This window comes from Ranitomeya imitator, chromosome 2, assembly GCF_032444005.1.
Source record: "Ranitomeya imitator isolate aRanImi1 chromosome 2, aRanImi1.pri, whole genome shotgun sequence".
In the NCBI taxonomy this organism is placed as follows: Eukaryota; Metazoa; Chordata; class Amphibia; order Anura; family Dendrobatidae; genus Ranitomeya; species Ranitomeya imitator.
Window position 1 is genome coordinate 443,361,689 of NC_091283.1, and position 26,031 is coordinate 443,387,719.

The following is a 26,031-nucleotide window of genomic DNA, read 5'->3' on the forward strand; positions in this document are numbered from 1 at the left end:
ATATGTTCTCCCCATTTCCTACGTAGTCATCGATAGCAACCATGTGTATGAGTCGCCCAGCCAGGGCAGTGGGGTACTCAGTACCGGGTCCGGTCTCAAGGGGGATGACACGGTGGCTGCGACCCGGTTAAAGGGGAATGGTCTTTAAAGGGGAAAATGTTCAAAGTCTGTCATGACGCCACATGTGTTGTTTGGTCAGTAGTGGGACAGATGCGGTGGTGAAGTGGTCCCCTGGGGGATGTTGCGGCAGCATGGATGTTACACTTCCCACAGGTGAAGCGGGGTCCCCAGGTGTCCTATGGTGTAAGGCGTGGATGGTATGTGCCGGTGAATAAATAGAGGAGACAAGTTGTAAGTCTTTACCTGGTAGGCCACAGTCCAGGGCACCGGCAACAGGTACATTAGGAGTCCAGGCAGTCCAGAGACAAGTGGAATCCCCTTGGCAGGTCAGGTTTCGGGGCCTTCCACTCTGCGCTTGCTGTGTCTGAGGTCCCTGCTGCCACTAAGTGCTTCAAACAAGGTCCTAGTAGTTTCCCGTCCTAGGACAGGTACCAGTATGGTAGGCAGCTTGAGCCGTCCTTTCTGGGGGTCTCCGCACGGTGACTCCAGGGTGCTGCTGTACCACAGGTGTAAATGGGTAATGTCCATGTAATCCTATGCACTCCGGTTCTGCTCTGTGTCTTAGCGTTTCCACAAAAGCCTCAGGTTCCCGGTACCCGGTTTCTGCGCACCGACTCCTGGGAGGCCTATTCTCAGCCTCCTTGAGTCCTGTATCTCCTCTCTGCTCCCTTCCTGTCCTCACTCACAGACTCTGTACAAAATGAACTGCACTCACTGGTCTCCTGGGACCAACTGTCTAGCTCCTCCAAACCAGGATCTTTATTCAGGGAAGCTGCCCTAAAACAGGGTTTTGAGCTCCTAGCCTGGATTTGGAAGGTGTTGTGTATGTGTGATAACCTGCCAAAGGGAATCTTGCTTGTCTCCAGGCATAGCACTACCCCTCCCCGAGAGGAAGGCAGCACTACTGTGGTACCCGAACTCCTGGGGTGCCACATTCCCGCCCCCCCCCCTTCCCCATTAAGTCCAGTACTCCTGGACTGGGAAAGGAAACATAAACAACAGGTTAGAAAGACATTTTTGCAAAACATATGAAATAGATTAGAACAGGTTAATAACTTTTCATTCCTTACAGGAGGCACGGTTCTTGACCGTTGCAAACAATTTATAATTTCCCTGTTCATAAGTATGTCCATGTTCATAAGTATAGCAGTACTGATGCGAGGGACCCGCCATAAACCCCCAACGTAGGCTTGGGCGGGCTTCAAGGCATATCCAGACTCTGTATTCGCCACGCCAGATGGTTTTATCTTCGGTCTGCTGAAACAAAGAAGGCACTACCCACGCCGGCAAAACCTGGATGCACCTTGAGGGTGGTAAACTATTTACAAAAACAGTTTTTGGGTAATCCACTGTCCATTACCTCAATGTCCATTATAAAACCTGTAACGGAATACATGCAAACATTTTAAACAGGTAACACCAATTGACAGTCCCTGTAACGGGCTGGGATTTGACCCTTGGTGCTACGAGTATACGTAATTCCTGGTCTAAGATGTTTGCTGATGTGTACCCACTGGTGCATATACTATTTGTAAGCCTGCACTGTGTAGGTAAATTAGGTAATTGTCTGCGGCTTCTCAGATTCACCATAGGTCTGACAGTTTCACCAATAGCAGAGGGTGGATTCTCTGGTTCCACTGCTGGGGTAACATTTGCTGTGTGAACCTGCTGGCATAAAGTCTCCTCTGGTTCAGGATGGTCTGGAATCACATTTTGTTCTGGTATTTCCTGCTGGGGAAAAGTCAAAACAGGTATCACTATGGCCTGATGTACTTAAGTCCAAGACTGGGGAAAATCTCCAAGAACGGTGTGGATTCTTTTTTCTTCTTCTACCACGGTTTGAGTAGTTCCTGGATTTTCTTTGTTCCTCAGTTTGTCAGGGCATATTTTGAGATGATCTCTGGATACTGCAGTTGAAGTTTCTCCTTCATGTTTACTTATAAGGCATACTTTCGTGTTGTCGAAGTTTGAGGGTAGGATAGTATACAGTTCTGCTTCACACTGGTCGTCAAGTTTGTGCATTCTCCTTTTACGTTTTAGCACTTGTTCACCTGGTGACAAGGGAATTGCAGGGGCACGTTGGTTATAGTCTCTCTTGTTTTTGTCTCGCCTGTGATAGATTTCTTTCGACGCACTCTTGTACTTGGCGGTACTTTTGTTGTACTTTTCTGGAGTTAGTACTCCCATGTCTAGATCAACTGGTAGTTTGCTAGATCTTCCTCTCATCAGGTATGCTGGAGTGCAGTTGGTGGAATTCACTGGAATGTGGTTATACAAATCTACCAAGTCTGGTAACTTTTCTGGCCATAAGTTTCTTTCATGTAAAGGCAAGGTCTTCAGTAAGTCAATCACTACTTGGTTCATCTCTTCACACATTCCGTTGGTTTGCGGGTGGTACTGTGTGGTTCTGATCTTTTTGCATCCGTACAGGTTGCAGAATTCTTGAAACATTTCCGCTTCAAAGGCTGGTCCTTGGTCAGTAAGTACCTTCTTAGGATATCCATGTGGTCTACAGAAGTGCTGTTGGAAGGCTTTGGCTGCCGTCTTTGCTGTTTGGTTCTTGAGAGGTACTACTACCAGAAATCTGGAGTAATGGTCCACAATAGTCAAAGCGTAGACATAGCCTGACCGGCTTGGAGTTAGCTTCACGTGGTCTAAGGCCACCAGTTCAAGTGGCTGTTTGGTGACTATGGGCTGTTAGGGAGCCCTCTGGCTGTCACAGTCATTTCTGCACAGGTTACATGGGCCACACTCTCAGCACCGCTTTTTGATGGCTTTTCTCATGCCAATCCAGTAAAACCCTCCACGTAGCAGGATCTCCAACTTCCATCCGAAATATCCTGCTCCATCGTGGTATGCTTCCAGAACTATTTGCGCATCTTGTCTTGGGACAACCCTTTGACCTGCCCAAAATCTAGTGGGTGTTTACTGAATACCCGTTCATACTCATGGACCACCCAGTAAGCTCCTTGTTTCTGGTGTGAAGGTGTAGAATCAGTGCCCACGTGTAATTTCTGAAACCAATTTTCCATTTGTCCTGCAGAGCCATTGTCCTCCGCCTGATTGGACACGACCAAGGGTTCGGTTGCCTGTTTTACATTGTTATCAACAGTAAACAGTTTGGCGAGTGTGGCATATCTGGTTAGGTGAACGTGCTTCTCTCCACAGTTGAGAACATGTACTGGTACCCTCCCCTTGCGGACTTCAACCACCCCTCTGGCTGTCAGGATTGTGGGCCTACTATGTGAATACACAGGTTCGACCAGGGCCTGGTAGTATTGCTACCCCACACCATATTAACATTTCACTCCTGGGGGGTATTGCAATGGGGATCGGATCACTCACTGTGACTGCCAATTTCTCCACCAGATAGTTCTACCTGCTGTCTCTGTACCAGGGCTCCAATTTCTTTTTGCAGGACTCTCTGCTCACTGGAACCAGCAGTTTCAGCCACCTGTTGTAACTAGACAATAACCTTGGCAAGACAATTTTCAATAACATTAGTACCAGTAGCGCTGCGCTCCTCCCATCATTCCCCTGTCAGCGTCTGACTTCGCAGAGGCCGACACTGACAGCGGGTGCGATGATGTCCGGCGCCGGCTGTCAAGACAAGAGCGGGAGCACCGCTGGAACAAGGAGGATGAGAGGTGAGTATTTATTGTGTTTTTCTTTATGGGGGCTGCCTTAGACACTACAGGATCTGCCTATGGGGGGTGCTGCCTTATACACTACAGAATCTGCCTATGGGGTGGTGCATCCTTATACTACAGGGTCTGTCTATGGGGGGGTGCTGCCTTATAATACAGGATCTGCCTATGGGGGGATGCTGCCTTATACTACAGGATCTGCCTATGGGGGGTACTGCCTTATACTACAGGATCTGCCTGTGGGGGGATGCTGCCTTATACACTACAGGATATGCCTATGGGGGGGGTGCTGCCTTATACACTACAGGATCTGCCTATGGGGTGGTGCAGCCTTATAGTACAGGATCTGCATATGGGGGGTACTGCCTTATACTACAGGATCTGCCTGTGGAGGGGTGCTGCCTTAAGGTACCGTCACACTCAGCGATGCTGCAGCGATATAGACAATGAGCCGACCTAAACTAGATCGCTGTTTACGTCGCTGTAGAGACGTCAAACACAGCAACTCCAGAACGATGCAGGAGCGATCCAGTGACGTATCGGCGACTCACTTCTCGTTCTCGCTGGTTGTTAGCTCCATGTCAAACAGCCGGAGTGTACCGATCCGACACACATCCAGGGGCCCTATGCTCGTTGCTGGCGTCGTTGCTTTTGATGTCAAACATGACGATACACGCCGACCTGGCGACGAAATAAAGTTCTAGACTTCTAGCTCTGACCAGCGATGGCACAGTGGGATCCAGATCGCTGCTGCGTGTCAAACACAATGAGATCGCTATCCAGGAAGCTGCAACGTCACGGATTGTTGTCGTTCTCTTTGCAAAGTTGCTGAGTGTGACGGTACCTTTATACACTACAGGATCTGCCTATGGGGGAGTGCTGCGTTATACTTCAGGGTCTGCCTATAGGGGGGTGCTGCCTTATACTTCAGGGTCTGCCTATAGGGGGTGCTGCCTTATACTTCAGGATCTGCCTATGGAGGGTGCTGCCTTATACACTACAGGATCTGCCTATGGGGGTGCTGCCTTATAATACAGGATCTGCCTATGGGGGGTGCTGCCTTATACACTATAGGATCTGCCTATGGGGGAGTGCTGCCTTATACTACAGGGTCTGCCTATGGGGGTGTTGCCTTATACTACAGAATCTGCCAATGGGGGGTGCTGCCTTATACACTACAGGATCTGCCTATGGGGGGGTGCTGTCTTATACTACAGGATCTGCCTATGGGGGTGCTGCCTTATACTACAGAGTCTGCCTATGGGGGGGTGCTGCCTTATACTACAGAGTCTGCCTATGGGGGGTGCTGCTTAATACAGGGTCTGCCTATAGGGGTACTGTCTTATACTACAGGGTCTGCCTATATGGGAACTGTATTGTACTATATTGAGGACTATCTGGCACATTATACTATATGGAGGTTATCTATTGCGCCATCCTACAGTGTGGGGATTGCAGGGAAGGGGCCATCATACAGTGTTGGAGCCATCAAACAGTTTGGAGTCTACTAAGGGGTCAGCATACTGTGTGGATGGTACTATACAGTGCGGGGGCATCATACTGTATATAGAGGAGCTGTACAGGGGGAGACTCGAGACATTAAATGTAAAGTGGGCACTTATTATAGGGGAATTCGGGTTACTGTGACTATCAAAGGGGCACACAGGGCAGTATTACTTTCTAGGGGCAAAATATGGGCTTTGTTTTCTAGGGCACTTGCACCCGGTATTACTACATTATAGAGGGGTGCTTTAGAATTTACACAGCAGGTGCAGTAAAGGGTCACATATGGCAGCAGAGGATCAGTATCGGGGTATCAGGTGCAGTAATAGGGACACATACGGCAGCAGCGGCTCAGTATCGGGGTATCAGGTGCAGTAATAGGGACACATACGCCAGCAGTTGCTCAATATTGGGTTATCAGTAGGATGAGGAGTTTGTGCAGGTTGGGAATAGATGGTGATGGGGCTAAAATGTGAGAAGTGAAACATGTCTTTGTTGTATTCTCTGCAGATGAGTACTGGCTGGAAGAAGTTGTCATGTCGGTCTGTGCCAGATGGAAAAGACGGGAAAAGTGAACGAATCCATCAGAGAACGTCAGAGGTAAGTCATTATCTGTAACTGTGCTGTGATCTCTTATATGTTCTGCAGGGCGGGTATCTACCACTGACCATATGGCGGTAATATTAATGTTAGTCTTTATATAGAGATTATCTTCAGTAATAGAGCGGTCATCTGCTGAGGTTCTCCACTATAGGGTGCGTCACCGAGTTGTAATCAAGGTTACCTGGTTAGGGGCCCGCTCAGAAGCTTCGTTTCCCCTGAACCAAAACCCTAGCTACACCTCTGATTAGTACCAATGGTCATCATAGGGTTAAATTCACGTCGGTCAATATCAACAATCACCATTCCTTGGGCCTTTAATTCCACCCGCCCCACTTTAATGGTGACTTTTTTGTATCCCACCTGTGGCAAAGGCTGACCATTACTGGCAACTATGGTTAAATCACGATCTGGACCACGGGTAATGTCTGTGTCAGCCCAATAACGCTTATAAAGAATGTAAGGCATAGTTGTAACAACAAAGAGTTAATCGGGATGCAATCTGGAGAACTGGTCGTCCTCTGACGCACTTGGCTCGCCAGTTGTGTGGGCCTGCTTGTCCTATTCCTGGGGGATGACCCTCTGCCCCAGGGGTCGCTTGTTTAAATGACAGTACCTTGCAATATGTCCTGCCTGGTTGCAGCGGTGGGTTGTCCATCAAGGTGATAGCGGTCGTTGTCTCTCCCTCTGGTCGGCGGGATCCTCTTCTGTCATCGCCAGGGGATGTCCTCCGGTCTGGAAGCCAGCTTGATCTTCTCCTTAGGGGATTACTGTAGAGACTGTACAATCCGGGCTAATGCAGCAACACTTTTGGTCAGTTCTTGTACCCAGAGGCGTAGTCCTGTAAAAGAATCTTCATCTAGGACCTGTGCATCAGCTTCAACGGGGACCTGTGTATATGATGCCACCTCCTGTTGGTACGTGAGGGCTGGACGCTTAAGAGGCACTGCACGGCTGAGTGGAGGTTCGTGCAACACCCGGATGGCTCTGTCCTTAAATTGTGCAAAGTCCAGATCAGGGTTTTGCAAGGCCAGGATGTGTAGCTGAGTCCTGTTGGTGCTGGACAGGAGTCTCTCAACGAACTGCTCTTTTAAGAGTCTATCTCCATCCTGCAAGCTGCTAGGATCAACCTGTTTGACAGCCCAAAGTGCCTCTTGCAAATTAAGGGCATAGTCCCGTATGCTGTCTTGTGCTTTTTGCTTTACACCCGAAGAACTTCATTTTTATCTCTGCAGCGGTGCGGGTGTCAAAGGTGACATTGAGTTTAGCAGAGATCTGCTGCACAGTCTTTTTTTCCACATCTGGCCAGGATTTTACTCTTTTAGGGCCGCACCAAGGTCAAAGGTGACCTTGAGTTTAGCAAAGATCTGCTGCACAGTCCTTTTTTCCACATCTGGCCAGGATTTTACTCTCTTAAGGCCGCACCAAATAGTTGGCCAGTTAAAATGTTAATTTTCTGATGCTCTGTCAGGGGATAAACTTCAAATAGGCTGCAGAGCCATTCCTTAAAGTCATTTAATGTATGGGACTCTCCAGAATACTGTGGAAGCCAAGCTGCTCCTGGTATATATGGCATGGACAGGGACATTATGGGCGCTGTAGCTGTGGCGGCGTGCAGCCGGCTTGTTGGAGCTGCGAGCATTGCAGGACCTGGTAGCGGTATAGTGCCTGCGGCTGCGTCCACCCTGGGCCTGGGGGCATCACTGAGCCTGCGGGTTCGTCCACTGCGGCGATTAGGGTACTATGGGGCCTGCTAGTAGAGGCCGGGTCTCCTTTCCGGAGTCTGCAGCGATTTCTACGGTGCTCCGTCCAGCACTTTGCGGCACCCTCACTTCTGGCTTCGCTGTACAGTGTCTTCACTTCCTGCGTTCCAGGCAGCGCGGCACCTTTTCTCCTGCTTTGTGCTCTTTTCCGCCAGCTCCGCCCACGAAGTTACTTCTCCTTCCCCTTGTGCTCCACGCGACCCGGCAATGGTGGTTTATGGCGGCAAACTGTCACAGTCTCTGGCACACAGTACCTGGCGATGCCAGGGCACGAAATCCTGTTTGTGATGCCAAAGTTGAGTCGCCAAGCCAGGGCAGTGGGGTACTTGGTACCGGGTCCGGTCTCAAGGGGGATGTCACGGTGGCTGCGACCCGGTCCGTGGCCCTGGGGCTTAACGTTAAAGGGGAAAATGTCCAAAGTCTGTCGTGACGCCACCTGTGCTGTTTGGTCAGTAGTGAGACCGACGCTGCGTTGAAGGGGTCCCCTGGGGGATGTTGCAGCAGCATGGGTGTTACACTTCCCACAAGTGACCCCAGGGGTCCTATGGTGTAAGGCGTGGATGGTATGTGCCGCCGAATAAATGGAGGAGACAAGTTGTAAGTTTTTACCTGGTTTACTGCAGATGGTAGGCCACAGTCCAGGGCACCGGCAACAGGTACATTAGGAGTCCAGGCAGTCGAGATACAAGTGGAATCCCCTTGGCAGGTCAGGTTGGGGGCCTTTCACTCTGCGCTTGCTGTGTCTGTGGTCCCTGCTGCCACTAAGTGCTCCAAAAAAGGTCCTAGTAGTTTCCCTTGTCCTGGGACAGGTACCTGTATGGTAGGCAGCTTGATCCGTCCTTTCTGGGGGTCTCCGTACGGTGACTCCAGGATCCAGGGTATTGCCGTACCATAGGTGCAAATGGGCAATGTCCGTGTAATCCTATGCCCTCCGGTTCTGCTCTGTGTCTTAGAGTTTCCACAAAAGTCTTGGATTCCCGGTACCCGATTTCTGCACACTGACTCCTGGGAGGCCTATTCTCGGCCTTGAGTCCAGTATCTCCTCTCTGCCCCATTCCTGTCTGTCCTCACTCACAGACTCTCTGTACAAACTGAACTGCACTCAATGGTCTCCTGGGACCAACTGTCTAGCTCCTCCTCCAAACCAGGATGTTTATTCAGGGAAGCTGCCCTAAAACAGGGTTTTGAGCTCCCCCTCCTGGCCTGGATTTGGAAGGTAGTGTATGTGTGATAACCTGCCAAAGGAATCTCACTTATCTCCAGGCATAGCACTACCCTCCCTGAGAGGAAGGCAGCACTACTGTGGTACCCGAACTCCTGGGGTGCCACATGTACATGGCGATGACTATGCAGGAAGGAAGTGGGGAGAGCACCTTATCGGAGCGGAAGTCACTGGCGCCTGTGCAGACAATCTCTGAATGCACTGCCCACAGAAGGGAGGATGAGGTATGTGTTTCTGAGAGAGTGCAAGGCCAGTATTCTGGGGCTGTAACTGACGCTGTTGGGAGAGGGTTAGTATTGCAATAAGTAGAGTAGGCAGGAATTTCTTCCTGGCACCGTATGTCCTGGAACCTGGAAGAAATCATTAACATAAAGACAGAATATAACATTTTTCAGCAACAAGACCATTAATGTGAGGCATACAGGTAAGACTAGTGTAACATTTCTGTTACCTGTATGCCCATATTATTAGGTCATATGTGTCCTGGGGGTGACAGATTACTTTTATGTAGCTGGAACCCATTAATAAGCTGAAACGCTGTGAGTTTTGCATAAAGGTCCAGTTGGAGGAAGGTGAATTCGCTAACAGGCTGGTGTTAAGCGATGAGACAACCTTTCACCTCAGTAGAAGGTCAGTTAGATGTTGGGGCTCAGAAAGAACATGTGCCCTTGTTGTGCACAAGAAGGATTTGCCCAAAGTAAACGTGTTCTGTGCAATGAGCAGGTGCAAAGTCTATAGTCCCTCTTTTTTTGTGCTGAGGATACTGTCACTGGCCAGTCATGCCTGGACATGCTAAAGGAATGGATTATGTTAGAAGAAGATCTGATAAACGTCTGTCTACAGATCTTGCACTTCCATATTACCGTTTGGATGTTCGCAGATACCTGAATTAAAGGGAACCTGTCGCCCCGAAAATCGCGGGTGAGGTAAGCCCACCGGCATCAGGGGCTTATCTGCAGCATTCTGTAATGCTGTAGATAAGCCCCCGATGTTACCTGAAAGAGGAGAAAAAGACGTTATATTATACTCACCCAGGGGCGGTCCCGCTGCTGGTCAGGTCGGATGGGCGTCTCCGATCCGCTGCGGCACCTCCCATCTTCATTACAAGACGTCCTCTTCTGATCTTCAGCCACGGCTCCGGCGCAGGCGTACTTTGCTCTGCCCTGTTGAGGGCAGACAAAGTACTGCAGTGCGCAGGCGCCGAAAAGGTCAGAGGCCCGGCGGCTCCCTGCATGCTTCCCTGAGACCCTCGGTACAAGGCGATGTGCTCACTTTTTACCAAGCGTCTCCTCACTGCAGGCCCCGGATCCAAAATGTCCGTGGGGCTACATCCAGGTCCTGCAGGGAGGTGGCTTACCAGCACCTGCTCAGAGAAAGCGCTGGTAAGCCTGCAGCCCTGACACAGTGCTCTGCAAAGTGTCAGATCAGCGATCTGACCCTATAACATGATGCCCCCCCCTGGGGCAATGTTCTAAAGTAAAAAAAAAAATCCTAAATAAAGAAAAAAAAATATTGTTCCCATAAATACATTTCTTTATCTAAATAATAATAAAAAATAAAAGTACACATATTTAATATTGCCACGTCCGTAACGACCCCACCTATAAAACTGTCCCACTAGTTAACCCCTTCAGTGAGTGCGGTAAAAAAAAAACCGAGGCAAAAAACAATGCTTTATTATCATACCACCGAACAAAAAGTGGAATAACACGCAATCAAAAAGACAAATATAAATAACCATGGTACCGCTGAAAACGTCATCTGGTTCCGCAAATAACGAGCCGCGATACAGCATCATCAGCAAAAAAATAAAAAAGTTATAGTCCTCAGAATAAAACGATGAAAAAATAATTATTTTTTCTATAAAATAGTTTTTATCGTATAAAAGCGCCAAAACAAAAAAAAAATAAATGAGGTATCGCTGTAATCATACTGGCCCAAAGAATAGAACTGCTTTATCAAGTTTACCAAATGTGGAACGGTATAAACGCCCCCCCCAAAAAAAGAAATTCATGAATAGCTGGTTTTTGGTCATTCTGCCTCACAAAAATTGGAATAAAAAGCGATCAAAAAAGTCACGTGCCCGAAAATGTTACCAATAAAAACGGCAACTCATCCCGCAAAAAAACAAGATCTCACATGACTCTGTGGACCAAAATATGGAAAAATTATAACTCTCAAAATGTGGAGATGCAAAAACTATTTTTTGCAATAAAAGGCATCTTTTAGTGTGTGACGGCTGCCAATCATAAAAATCCGCTAAAAAAATGCTATAAATAGTAAATCAAACCCCCCTTCATCACCCCCTTAGTTTGGGAAAAATAATAAAATTAAAAAAATGTATTTATTTCCATTTTCCCAATAGGGCTAGGGTTAGGGCTAGGATTAGGGGTAGGGATAGGGTTGAGGCTAGGGTTAGGGTTGGGGCTAGGGTTAAGGTTTCAGTTAGAATTGGGGGTTTCCACTGTTTCGGCACATCAGGGGCTCTCCAAACGCGACATGGCATCCGATCTCAATTCCAGCCAATTCTGCGTTGAAAAAGTAAAACAGTGCTCCTTCCCTTCCGAGCTCTCCCGTGCGCCCAAACAGGGGTTTACCCCAACATATGGGGTATCAGCGTACTCAGGACAAATTGGACAACTTTTGGGGACCAATTTCTCTTGTTACCCTTGGGAAAATACAAAACTGGGGGCTAAAAAATAATTTTTGTTGGAAAAAAAAAGATTTTTTATTCTCACGGCTCTGCGTTATAAAAGTACAAATACCAAGACAGCAATAAAACAGTCAAAAACAAGGGGGAAGAACAGGAAAAGACAATGATCACCAAACAGAGGCAGTGTGGTATCAGCAGGTAGTTACTATGTCAAGGACTACTGTGATGATATAACATGTACTGTATCATGCAACATACCGTAACACCATAGCCTAAGAAAGTGCATAGGTGCATAAATGGTTAAATAGCATCAGTGCAATATATAGCACCTAGACATGCACAGCAAGGCCAGTGGTGATATGAGCAAAAAGGTAAATCACCCAAAATTTAGTCAGTCATGTTACCTGAAGGGGAGACCACACTGCCACGAACCCCAACGCGCGTTTCGGCACGGTGCCTTCTTCCGGGGGTGGCAATGTGACGCCTGCAGACCATTCCATCTAAGTCTGCATTCCAAATGGTGCTCCTTCCCTTCCGAGCTCTGCCATGCGCCCAAATGGTGGTTCCCCCCACATATGGGGTATCCGCGTACTCTGGATAAATTGGAAAACAACTTTTGGGGTCCAATTTCTCCTGTTACCCTTGGGAAAATACAAAACTGGGGGCTAAAATATAATTTTTGTGGGAAAAAAAAATAATTTTTATTTTCACGGCTCTGCGTTATAAACTGTACTGAAACACTTGGGGGTTCAAAGCTCTCACAACACATCTAGATAAGTTCATGAGGGGGTCTACGTTCCAAAATTGTGTCACTTTTGGGGGATTTCAATGTTTAGGCACATCAGTGGCTCTCCAAACGCAACATGGCGTCCCATCTCAATTCCAGTCAATTTTGCATTGAAAAGTCAAACGATGCTCCTTCCCCTCCGAGCTCTGTCATGCGCCCAAACAGTGGTTTACCCCCACATATGAGGTATCAGCGTACTCAGGACAAATTGCACAACAACTTTTGGGGTCCAGTTTCTTCTTTTACTCTTGGGAAAATAAAAAATTGGGGGCGAAAAGATCATTTTTGTGAAAAAATATGATTTTTTATTTTTACGGCTCTGCATTATAAACTTTTGTGAAGCACGTGGTGGGTCAAAGTGTTCACCACACATCTAGATAAGTTCCTTAGGGGGTTTACTTTCCAAAATGGTGTCACTTGTCGGGGGTTTCAATGTTCAGGCACATCAGGGGCTCTCCAAACACAACATGGCGTCCCATCTCAATTCCAGTCAATTTTGCATTGAAAAGTCAAATAGCGCTCCTTCCCTTCCGAGCTCTGCCATGCGCCCAAACAGTGGTTTATCCCCACATATGGGGTATCAGCATACTCAGGACAAATTGTACAACAAATTTTGGCATCCAGTTTCTCCTGTTACCCTTGGTAAAATAAAACAAATTGGAGCTGAAGTAAATTTTGTGTGAACAAAAGTTAAGTGTTCATTTTTATTTAAACATTCCAAAAATTCCTGTGAAACACCTGAAGGGTTAATAAACTTCTTGAATGTGGTTTCGAGCACCTTGAGGGGTGCAGTTTTTAGAATGGTGTCACACTTGGTTATTTTCTATCATATAGACCCTCAAAATGACTTCAAATGAGATGTGGTCCCTGAAAAAAAATGTTGTTGTAAAAATGAGAAATTGCTGGTCAACTTTTAACCCTTATAACTCCCTAACAAAAAAAAAAATTTGTTCCAAAATTGTGCTGATGTAAAGTAGACATGTGAGAAATGTTGCTTATTAAGTATTTTGTGTGACATATCTCTGTGATTTAAGGGCATAAAAATTCAAAGTTGGAAAATTGCGAAATTTTCAAAATTTTTGCCAAATTTCTGTTTTTTTTTCACAAATAAACGCAAGTCTTATTGAAGAATTGTTACCACTATCATAAAGTACAATATGTCACGAGAAAACAATGTCAGAATCATCAGGATCCGTTGAAGCATTCCAGAGTTATAACCTCATAAAGGGACAGTGGTCAGAATTGTAAAAATTGGCCCGGTCCATAACGTGCAAACCACCCTTGGAGCTTAAGGGGTTAATCACAAAATCTTTACACTGGTTTTTATTTCCAGCAGTGGTAACATTGCACACTGTTTTCTAATTCAAAACACAAAGAGAAATGTGAATAATTTTTAACTACTTTACAGAAAATAACAAAAAATGAATGTTGGGCGCTTAAAAAAAAAAAAAAATATCAGTGCATTTGTCTTTACAAACTCATAATATGTACTATTTTTTTTTTCTTTTATGACGATTTAGCATTGCTGCAAATCACTATCTTAATATCTAGTTGTACACCCACAGTTTTGTTTAGAACTGCTTCACATGTGTGTTGCGTGGAGTCAACCAACTTCTGTTACCTGTTATTCCAGCCCAGGATGCTTTGACTACATCCCACAATTTTTTTGTACTTGCTTTGCCTCAGAAACTGAATTTTTAATGTCACCCCACAAGTGTTCTATCGGATTAAGGTCCGGGGATTAGACTGGCCACTCCAGAACCTCAATTTTGTTGGACTGGAACCAATATTTTGCTTGTTTACTGGGGTGTTTAAGATCATTGTCTTGTTGAAGCACCCATTTCAAAAGCATATCCTCTTCAGCGTAAAGGTACCTTCACACTGAGCAACTTTACAACGAGAACGACAACGATCCGTGACGTTGCAGCGTCCTGGATAGCGATCTCGTTGTGTTTGACACGCAGCAACGATCAGGATCCTGCTGTGACATCGCTGGTCGCAGCTGAAAGTCCAGGACTTTATTTGGTCGTCAGGTCGGCGTGATTCGTCATGTTTGACAGCAAAAGCAACGATGCCTGCAATGTTTTTTCACAGAGCTAACAACCAGCGAGAACGATAAGTACGTCACTGGATCGCTCCTGCATCGTTCTAGAGTTGCTGTGTTTGACATCTCTACAGCGACCTAACAGCGACGCTCCAGCTATCTAGTTTAGGTTAGATCGTTGTCTATATCGCTGGAGCGTCGCTAAATGTGACGGTACCTTAAGGCAACATGACCTCCAAGTATTTTAATATATACAAACTGGTCCATGATCCCTGGTATGCGGTAAATAGGTCCGGCACTATAGTAAGAGTAACATGCCCATATCATGATGCTTGCACCACCATGCTTCACTGTGGCTTGAATGCAGAGTTTGGGGGTCGTCTGGTGAACTGTCTGCTGCCCTTAGACCCAAAAAGAACAATTTTACTTTCACCAGTCCACAAAAATGTTTCTCCATTTCTCTTTAGGCCAGTTGATGTGTTCTTTGGCAAATTGTATTTGCTTCAGTCAGGGCCGGCTCCAGGTTTTCGAGGGCCCCGGGCGAAAGAGTCTCAGTGGGCCCCCCCCCCTTTAACACATACCCCGATTTATGATGCACAGATACGGCAGAGAAATGTATAGTACAATGCCAGATTTCACTTCTTACATGAGTGACAGCTATTGTAAATTCTGCAGTGTATATATACAGGACAGGAGGAGTGGTACTGTGCAGTGTATATATACAGGAGGAAAGGTGCTGTGCAGTGTATATATACAGGGGGAGAGGTGCTGTGCAGTGTATATATACAGGGGGAGAGGTGCTGTACAGTGTATATATACAGGGGGAGAGGTGCTGTGCAGTGTATATATACAGGGGGAGAGGTGCTGTGCAGTGTATATATACAGGGGGAGACGTGCTGTGCAGTGTCGTGAGCAGGGCGTTGTTGTATCAGAAAATCTTTTCTGTTTTGAGTTTTCCTATGAAACAAAGACTTTTCTAAATAAACAACTTTGTTTGGTTTTGCGGCCCGAACAGATCTGTGCTACAAAGTAACAGGTGGCTCGGGCATTAATGAGGGACCTGATGCTGAATCCTTTCCACAAACCCTAATGACCCAATTGCTGCCCCATTATTAGAACCTCATTAAACACCTCCCTGTCCTGAGTAGTCATGTACAGTATGGAGGATCCTGCAGCCCACCCCCTGACTACTCCATACCATACACTGCCCTCTGTCGCTCTCACTATTATCCTGTGCATTTCTCCGTCATCGTTACCCCATGTTACACTTGTCACCCCCCACTACAGAGTAGCAGGGCAGCCAATGTCACCCCCTACCGGACCCTAATGGCAGCAGGAAATGTCTGCTCCTCTATTGGGTTGGAATCTGATTTAATCAAGGAATAATGTGGATTTGTTGCCGGTGGCCGCAGGGGAAGGGTTAAGTGATGCCATGTCCTCGGTGGGAGCAGTGGCAGCTGCTGGGACCTGGACAGACACAACCAATGTTGCTGTGACTGCAAAGTGTGATGTGGAGGAGAGAAGCTGAGACTCCGGAGCAGAAATCACCCACATGCCAGCACTGGGCAGAGTCCCTCCAGTCACCAGCCTGGGGCCACGGGGCCCCTTGGGGGATAAAGGTGCTCACCACACATCTAGATAGGTTCCTTAGGGGGTCTAGTTTCCAAAATGGGGTCACTTTTCGGGGTTTTCCACTGTTTAGGCACATCAGGGGCTCGCCAAACGTGACATGGAGTCCGATCTCAATTCCAGCTAATGTTAGGTTGAAAAAGTCAAATGGCGCTGCTTCCCTTCTGAGCCCTGCCATGCGCCCAAACAGTGGTCCCCCCCCCACATATGGGGTATCGGCGTACTCAGGACAGATTGGACTACAACTTTTGTGGTCCAATTTCTTCTGTTACCCTTGTGAAAATAAAAAATTGGGTACTAAACGATCATGTTTGTGGAAAAAATATGATTTTTTATTTTCACGCCGGGGCGTTATAAACTTCCGTGAAGCACTTGGGGGATAAAAGTGCTCACCACACATCTAGATAAGTTCCTTACGGGGTCTAGTTTCCAAAATAAGGTCACTTGTGGGGGTTTTCCACTGTTTAGGCACATCAGGGGCTCGCCAAACATGACATGGCGTCCAATCTCAATTCCAGCTAATTTTAGCTTGAAAAAGTCAAATGGCGCTCCTTCTGTTCTGAGCCCTGCCATGCTCCCAAACAGTGGTTTCCCCCCACATATGGGGTATCGGCGTACTCAGGACAAACTGGACTACAACTTTTGTGGTCCAATGTTTTCTGTTACTCTTGTGAAAATAAAAAATTGGGGACTAAACCATCATGTTTGTGGAAAAAATATGATTTTTTATTTTCACGCCCGGGCGTTATAAACTTCTGTGAAGCACTTGGGGGATAAAAGTGCTCACCACACATCTAGATAAGTTCTGTAGGGGGTCTAGTTTCCAAAATGGGGTCACTTGTGGGGGTTTCCACTGTTTAGGCACATCAGGGGCTCACCAAACGCGACACGGCGTCCAATCTCAATTCCAGCTAATTTTAGCTTGAAAAAGTCAAACGGCGCTCCTTCCCTTCTGAGCCCTGCCATGCGCCCAAACAGCGGTTCCCTCCCACATATGGGGCATGTGCACTCTGGACAAATTGGACTACAACTTTTGTGGTCCATTTTCACCTTTTACCCTTGGGAAAATAAAAAAATTGTTGCTGTAAGATCAATTTTGTGACTAAAAGATAAATGTTCATTTTTTCCTTTCACGTTGCTTCTGATCCTATGAAGCACCTGAAGGGTTAATAAACCTCTTGAATGTGGTTTTGAGCACCTTGAGGGGTGGAGTTTTTAGAATGGTGTCACCTTTGGGTATTTTGAGCCATATAGACCCCTCAAAGTGACTTCAATTGTGAAGTAGTCCCTAAAAAAAATGGTTTTGTAAATTTTGTTGTAAAAATGAGAAATCACTGGTTAACTTTTAACCCTTATAACTTCCTAACGAAAAAAAAAAGTGGTTCCAAAATTGTGCTGATATAAAGTAGACATATGGGAAATGTTATTTATTAACTATTTTGTGTGACATATTTCTCTGTTTTAAGTGCATAAAAATTCAAATTTGAAAATTGCAAAATTTTCGCCAAATTTCCGTTTTTTACACAAATAAACGCAAGTAATATTGAAGAAATTTTACCACTATCATGAAGTACAATGAGTCTCGAGAAAACTGTTACGTGTTATGGAACCACTCAGCACCCAGAATATGTTATGCAGTTATATGTATGTATAATAGGTTCCATGTGAGATGCTGCGCCCCTGGGCAGAGGGGACACAATATTCCCCTTTTTGTCCGCCCTCACCTTTGTAATTCCCACAGTAAATATCGGCAGGCTCCAGCCACCTGCGGCTATTGTAATGTGTGTCTGGCCTGTCGCTTTTCTATTGGCCTGCCCTCTGTATTTGTGATAGATTCTTTGTCCTGTGAGTAAAGTGTTGTCAGACTGGAAATACGTGAAGAAGCAGTGATCTTTTATATGCACCCATGTAACCAAGCAATTCCAGCCAGCGTCCTTCATTCAGACTCCAGCCAAAGCAGAGTGGACCTCCTGAAACACGGGGTGTGTTGTGAATTCTGTTGTCGGGCTCCCTCCTGTGGTCATGAATGGTACTTCAGCTGGTTCTGTCCATGGACTTCCTCTGGTGGGTGTTTCTGAGTTTCACAGGTGACGAGGTTAATTCGTTAGCTGCTGCTCTATTTAACTCCACTTAGATCTTTGCTCCATGCCACCTGTCAATGTTCCAGTATTGGTCTAGTTCACTCCTGGATCGTTCTTGTGACCTGTCTTCCCATCAGAAGCTAAGTTCCAGCTTGTATTTCTTGGGTTTGCTATTTTTCTGTCCAGCTTGCTATTTAATTTGTTGTCTTGCTTGCTGGAAGCTCTGGGACGCAGAGGGAGCGCCCTCTGCGTCTGTGTCTTTTTGCGCCCTCTGCGTGGTCTTTTTGTAGGTTTTTGTGCTGACCGCAAAGTAACCTTTCCTATCCTCGGTCTGTTCAGTAAGTCGGGCCTCACTTTGCTAAATCTATTTCATCTCTGTGTTTGTATTTTCATCTTTACTCACCGTCATTATATGTGGGGGGCTGCCTTTTCCTTTGGGGAATTTCTCTGAGGCAAGGTAGGCTTTATTTTTCTATCTTCAGGGCTAGCTAGTTTCTTAGGCTGTGCCGAGTTGCATAGGGAGCGTTAGGCGTAATCCACGGCTATTTCTAGTGTGTTTGATAGGTTTAGGGATTGCGGTCAGCAGAGTTCCCACGTCCCAGAGCTCGTCCTTATTATCAGTAACTATCAGGTAATTCCGTGTGCTCTTAACCACCAGGTCCATTATTGTCCTGACCACCAGGTCATAACAGTACAGGTGGCCCAAAGTACTAATGCATCTCAATAGAGGGATAAGAGAAGTTCTGAGACCATTTTTTTTTCTTTGCAGTGTGTTTTGTCTCTATTTTCCCCTTTACCTCTGGGTGGTTCAGGACACTGGTGTAAACATGGACATTCAAGGTCTGTCCTCTTGGATGGATAATCTCACTACAAGGATACAAAACATTCAAGATTTTGTGGTTCAGAATCCGATGTCAGAGCCTAGGATTCCAATTCCTGATTTGTTTTTTGGTGATAGATCTAAGTTCTTGAATTTCAAAAATAATTACAAATTGTTTCTTGCCTTGAAACCTCGCTCCTCAGGTGACCCTGTTCAACAAGTAAAGATCATTATTTCTTTGTTACATGGTGACCCTCAAGACTGGGCATTTTCCCTTGCACCAGGAGATCCGGCATTGCGTGATGTTGATGCGTTTTTCCTGGCGCTTGGATTGCTTTATGACGAACCTAATTCAGTGGATCAGGCAGAGAAAATCTTGCTGGCTCTGTGTCAGGGTCAGGATGAAGCGGAGATATATTGTCAGAAGTTTAGAAAGTGGTCTGTGCTCACTCAGTGGAATGAATGTGCCCTGGCAGCAATCTTCAGAAAGGGTCTCTCTGAAGCCCTTAAGGATGTCATGGTGGGGTTTCCCATGCCTGCTGGTCTGAATGAGTCTATGTCCTTGGCCATTCAGATCGATCGACGCTTGCGTGAGCGTAAAGCTGTGCACCATTTGGCGGTACTATCTGAGCATGGGCCTGAGCCTATGCAATGTGATAGGACTTTGACCAGAGCTGAACAGCAAGAACACAGACGTCGGAATGGGCTATGTTTTTACTGTGGTGATTCCACTCATGCTATCTCCGATTGTCCTAAGCGCACTAAGCGGTTCGCTAGGTCTGCCACCATTGGTACGGTACAGTCTACATTTCTATTGTCTGTTACTCTGATTTGCTCTTTGTCATCCTATTCTGTTATGGCATTTGTGGATTCAGGCTCTGCCCTGAATTTGATGGACTTGGAGTATGCTAGGTGCTGTGGTTTTTTCTTGGAGCCCTTGCAGTATCCTATTCCATTGAGAGGAATTGATGCTACGCCTTTGGCCAAGAATAAGCCTCAGTATTGGACCCAATTGACCATGTGCATGGCTCCAGCACATCAGGAGGATATCCGCTTTCTGGTGTTGCATAATCTGCATGATGTGGTCGTTTTGGGGTTGCCATGGCTACAGGTTCATAATCCAGTATTGGACTGGAAATCTATGTCTGTGTCCAGCTGGGGTTGCCAGGGGGTACATGGTGATGTTCCATTTTTGTCTATTTCGTCTTCCACTCCTTCTGAAGTTCCAGAGTTTTTGTCGGATTATCGGGATGTATTTGATGAGCCCAAAGCCAGTGCCCTACCTCCTCATAGGGATTGCGATTGTGCAATTAATTTGATTCCTGGTAGTAAGTTTTCTAAGGGCCGATTGTTCAATTTATCTGTGCCAGAACACGCCGCTATGCGGAGTTATATAAAGGAATCCTTGGAGAAAGGCTATATTCGCCCGTCGTCATCACCGTTAGGAGCAGGGTTCTTTTTTGTGGCCAAGAAGGATGGTTCTTTGAGACCTTGTATTGATTACCGCCTTCTTAATAAAATTACAGTCAAATTTCAGTATCCTTTGCCGTTGCTGTCTGATTTGTTTGCTCGTATTAAAGGGGCTAGTTGGTTCACCAAGATAGATCTTCGAGGGGCGTATAATCTTGTGCGTATTAAACAAGGCGATGATTGGAAAACAGCATTTAATATGCCCGAGGGCCATTTTGAGTACCTGGTTATGCCATTCGGGCTTTCCAATGCTCCATCAGTATTTCAGTCCTTTATGCATGACATCTTCCGAGAGTACCTGGATAAATTCCTGATTGTGTATTTGGATGATATTTTGGTCTTTTTGGATGATTGGGAGTCTCATGTGAAGCAGGTCAGAATGGTGTTCCAGGTCCTTCGTGCGAATTCCTTGTTTGTGAAGGGGTCAAAGTGTCTCTTTGGAGTTCAGAAGGTTTCATTTTTGGGGTTCATTTTTTCCCCTTCTACTATCGAGATGGACCCTGTTAAAGTCCAGGCCATTTACGATTGGACTCAGCCGACATCTGTGAAGAGCCTGCAAAAGTTCCTGGGCTTTGCTAATTTTTATCGGCGCTTCATCGCTAATTTTTCTACTGTTGCTAAACCGTTGACTGATTTGACCAAGAAGGGTGCTGATGTGGTCACTTGGTCTTCTGCGGCTGTAGAGGCTTTTCAGGAGTTGAAGCGTCGTTTTTCTTCTGCCCCTGTGTTGTGCCAGCCAGATGTTTCGCTTCCGTTTCAGGTTGAGGTTGATGCTTCTGAGATTGGAGCAGGGGCTGTTTTGTCGCAGAGAAGTTCGGATGGCTCGGTGATGAAGCCATGTGCTTTCTTTTCTAGAAAGTTTTCGCCTGCTGAGCGTAACTATGATGTTGGTAATCGTGAATTGTTGGCCATGAAGTGGGCATTCGAGGAGTGGCGTCATTGGCTGGAAGGAGCCAAGCATCGCGTGGTGGTCTTGACAGATCACAAGAATTTGACTTATCTTGAGTCTGCCAAACGGTTGAATCCAAGACAGGCTCGATGGTCGTTATGTTTCTCCCGTTTTGATTTTGTGATTTCGTACCTTCCGGGCTCTAAGAATGTGAAGGCTGATGCCCTGTCAAGGAGTTTTGTGCCTGACTCTCCGGGTGTTCCTGAGCCGGCGGGTATTCTCAAAGAGGGGGTAATTTTGTCTGCCATCTCCCCTGATTTGCGGTGGGTGCTGCAAAAATTTCAGGCTGATAGACCTGACCGTTGCCCAGCGGAGAAACTGTTTGTCCCTGATAGATGGACTAGTAGAGTTATCTCTGAGATTCATTGTTCATTGTTGGCTGGGCATCCTGGAATCTTTGGTAACAGAGATTTGGTGGCTAGATCCTTCTGGTGGCCGTCTTTGTCGCGGGATGTGCGTTCTTTTGTGCAGTCCTGTTGTTCTCGTACCAGTGGGTTGCTTTTGCCCTTGCCGGTCCCGAAGAGGCCCTGGACGCATATTTCTATGGATTTTATTTCGGATCTCCCCGTCTCTCAAAAGATGTCGGTCATTTGGGTGGTTTGTGATCGCTTTTCTAAGATGGTCCATTTGGTACCTTTGTCTAAATTGCCTTCCTCCTCTGATTTGGTGCCATTATTTTTCCAGCATGTGGTTCGTTTACATGGTATTCCGGAGAACATCGTTTCTGACAGAGGTTCCCAGTTTGTTTCAAGGTTTTGGCGATCCTTTTGTGCTAGGATGGGCATTGATTTGTCTTTTTCGTCAGCTTTCCATCCTCAGACAAATGGCCAAACCGAACGAACTAATCAAACTTTGGAAACATATCTGAGATGCTTTGTTTCTGCTGATCAGGATGATTGGGTGTCCTTTTTGCCGTTGGCTGAGTTCGCCCTTAATAATCGGGCCAGCCCGGCTACTTTGGTTTCGCCGTTTTTCTGCAATTCTGGTTTCCATCCTCGTTTCTCTTCAGGGCAGGTTGAGTCTTCAGACTGTCCTGGTGTAGATACTGTGGTGGATAGGTTGCAGCAGATTTGGACTCATGTGGTGGACAATTTGACATTGTCCCAGGAGAAGGCTCAACGTTTCGCTAACCGCCGGCGCTGTGTGGGTCCCCGACTTCGTGTTGGGGATTTGGTTTGGTTGTCGTCTCGTTATGTTCCTATGAAGGTTTCCTCTCCTAAGTTTAAGCCTCGTTTCATTGGTCCGTATAAGATTTCTGAGGTTATCAATCCTGTGTCATTTCGTTTGGCCCTTCCTGCTTCTTTTGCCATCCATAATGTGTTCCATAGGTCGTTATTGCGGAGATACGTGGTGCCTGTGGTTCCATCCGTTGATCCTCCTGCCCCGGTGTTGGTTGAGGGGGAGTTGGAGTATGTGGTGGAAAAGATTTTGGATTCTCGTGTTTCGAGACGGAAACTCCAGTACCTGGTCAAGTGGAAGGGTTATGGTCAGGAAGATAATTCCTGGGTTTTTGTCTCTGATGTTCATGCTGCCGATCTGGTTCGTGCCTTTCATTTGGCTCATCCTGGTCGGCCTGGGGGCTCTGGTGAGGGTTCGGTGACCCCTCCTCAAGGGGGGGGTACTGTTGTGAATTCTGTTATCGGGCTCCCTCCTGTGGTCATGAATGGTACTTCAGCTGGTTCTGTCCATGGACTTCCTCTGGTGGGTGTTTCTGAGTTTCACAGGTGACGAGGTTAATTCGTTAGCTGCTGCTCTATTTAACGCCACTTAGATCTTTGCTCCATGCCACCTGTCAATGTTCCAGTATTGGTCTAGTTCACTCCTGGATCGTTCTTGTGACCTGTCTTCCCATCAGAAGCTAAGTTCCAGCTTGTATTTCTTGGGTTTGCTGTTTTTCTGTCCAGCTTGCTATTTAATTTGTTGTCTTGCTTGCTGGAAGCTCTGGGACGCAGAGGGAGCGCCTCCGCACCGTGAGTCGGTGCGGAGGGTCTTTTTGCGCCCTCTGCGTGGTCTTTTTGTAGGTTTTTGTGCTGACCGCAAAGTAACCTTTCCTATCCTCGGTCTGTTCAGTAAGTCGGGCCTCACTTTGCTAAATCTATTTCATCTCTGTGTTTGTATTTTCATCTTTACTCACCGTCATTATATGTGGGGGGCTGCCTTTTCCTTTGGGGAATTTCTCTGAGGCAAGGTAGGCTTTATTTTTCTATCTTCAGGGCTAGCTAGTTTCTTAGGCTGTGCCGAGTTGCATAGGGAGCGTTAGGCGTAATCCACGGCTATTTCTAGTGTGTTTGATAGGTTTAGGGATTGCGGTCAGCAGAGTTCCCACGTCCCAGAGCTCGTCCTTATTATCAGTAACTATCAGGTCATTCCGTGTGCTCTTAACCACCAGGTCCATTATTGTCCTGACCACCAGGTCATAACAGGGGTGGTACTGAAAGAGGTACCCCAGCTTGGTAACCCCCGTTACAAAAACAATGTCAGAATCAACAGGATCCGTTGAAGCGTTCTGGAGTTATAACCTCGTAAAGGGACAGTGGTCAAAATTGTAAAAATTGGCCTGGTCATTAACGTGCAAACAACCCTCGGGGGTAAAGGGGTTAAAGAACAACCAAAAGATGGATTTCATCCACCGAGGTATCAATTTAATCAGTATAACGGCACCGACCTGACACTGTGTGTAGGTTACTGTGCACAATCCTGCTGTCAGGTTCCCTTTAAGGAACACTGTAGAATACATCATCCAAAAATGGAAGGAGTAAGGTTTGCAGTTGTGTCATTCAAGACATAAATGTTCACCTAAACTGACATCCCAATCAAGGAGAGCACTAATTAGACGAGCAGCCAACAGGCCCATGGTCACTCTGTAGGAGCTGCAGAGATACACATCTCAGGTGGTAGAATCTGTATACAGGAGCACTTTTAGTCATACACTCCATGTAGGGAGCACTACTAGCATGTCAAAGAAGTTGCTCTGCTGAGATGAGACCAAAGTAAAACTGTGTGGGCTAAATTCAAAATGCTATGTGTAGTGGAAAACACCATCCTCAATGTCAAACATGGTGGTGACAGGATCATGCTGTGAGGAGGCTTTTCTTCAACATAGACAGGAAAGCTGGTCAGAGTTGATGGAAAGATGGATGGAGCTAAATACTTGGCAATCCTAGAGGAAAACCTGTTAGAGGGTGCAAAATACTTGAGACTGGGGTGTAGGTTCACCTTCCAGCAGGACAACGGCCCTAAACTTACTGCCAGAGCTACAGTGAGATGGTTTATATCAAAGCATATTCACGTGTGAACGGCCAATGCACAGACCAGACCTAAATCCCATTGAGAATCCGGTAAGACTTGGAAACTGCTGTTCACAGACGCCTCCATCCAATCTCATTGAGCTAGAGCAAGTTTGCAAAGAAGGGGCAAAAATTTCAGCCTCTATATGTGCAAATCTGGTAGAGACATACTCCAAAAGACTTGCAGCAGTAATTGCAGCGAGAGGTGATCCTACAAAGTATTGACTCAGGGGGGCTGAATATAAATGCACGTCACAATTTTTAGGTTTATATTTTTTAAATATTTAGAAAACCATGTATCATTTCCTTTACACTTCACAAACACTTACTACTTAGGCCATGTTCACACAGTGCGTTTTTTACTGCGGAACCGCAGCGGTTTTGCCGCTGCGGTTCCGCAGCTGTTTTCCATGCAGGGTACATAACAATGTAACCCTATGGAAAACAGTCACTGCTGTGCACATGATCCGTAATTTCGTTTAAAAAGCCGCGCAGAATAGCTGCGGCAAAAAAGAAGGAGCATGTCACTTCTTTTTCCTGAACCGCAGCGGTTCTGCACCCATAGACCTCCATTGTGAGGTCAAAATCGCAGTAAAACCCGCAGATCAAAAATATATCTGCGGGTTTTACTGCGATTTGATGTGCAGAACCGCTGCAGCAGGAAGTGCGGGGGAGCGGGCGGAAGTGCGTGGGCGGAGTGTGGCTGCCCCCCCGTGCTCCGATCCCGCCCCCCCGTGCTCCGATGCCCCCCCCGTGCTCCGATGCCCCCACCCAGTGCTCCGATGCCCCCCCCGTGCCCTAATCTCCCCCCCTTATACTTACCCGGCGTCCCGGTGTCCGTCCGGCCGTCTTCTCCCTGGGCGCCGCCATCTTGCAAAATGGCGGGCGCATGCGCAGTGCGCCCGCCGAATCTGCCGGCCGGCAGATTCGCTCCAAAGTGCATTTTGATCACTGAGATATAACCTATCTCAGTGATCAAAATAAAAAAATAGTAAATGACACCCCCCCCACTTTGTCACCCCCATTGGTAGGGACAATAAAAAAATTAAGAATTTTTTTTTTTTTTTCACTAAGGTTAGAATAGGGGTAGGGTTAGGGGTAGGGTTAGGGTTAGGGTTAGGGGTAGGGTTAGGGGTAGGGGTAGGGTTAGGGGTAGGGTTAGGGTATTTTCAGCCATTTTAGCCCTAAAAAGCTTCCTAGGAAACACACAGTCTCTGCATAGAAAACTGCATAAAAAAAGGATAAAAAAACGCATAAAAAAACGCATCAAAAAACGCATCAAAAAAGGACAAAAAAAGGACCTGCGTTTTCTGCCAAGAGCTGCAGTTTTTTAAAAAAACTGTCCTGAAAAAAAAAGGATGGAAATCCTGAACGTGTGAATATACCCTTAGCCCTAAAAAGCTTCCTAGGAAACACACAGTCTCTGCATAGAAAACTGCATAAAAAAAGGATAAAA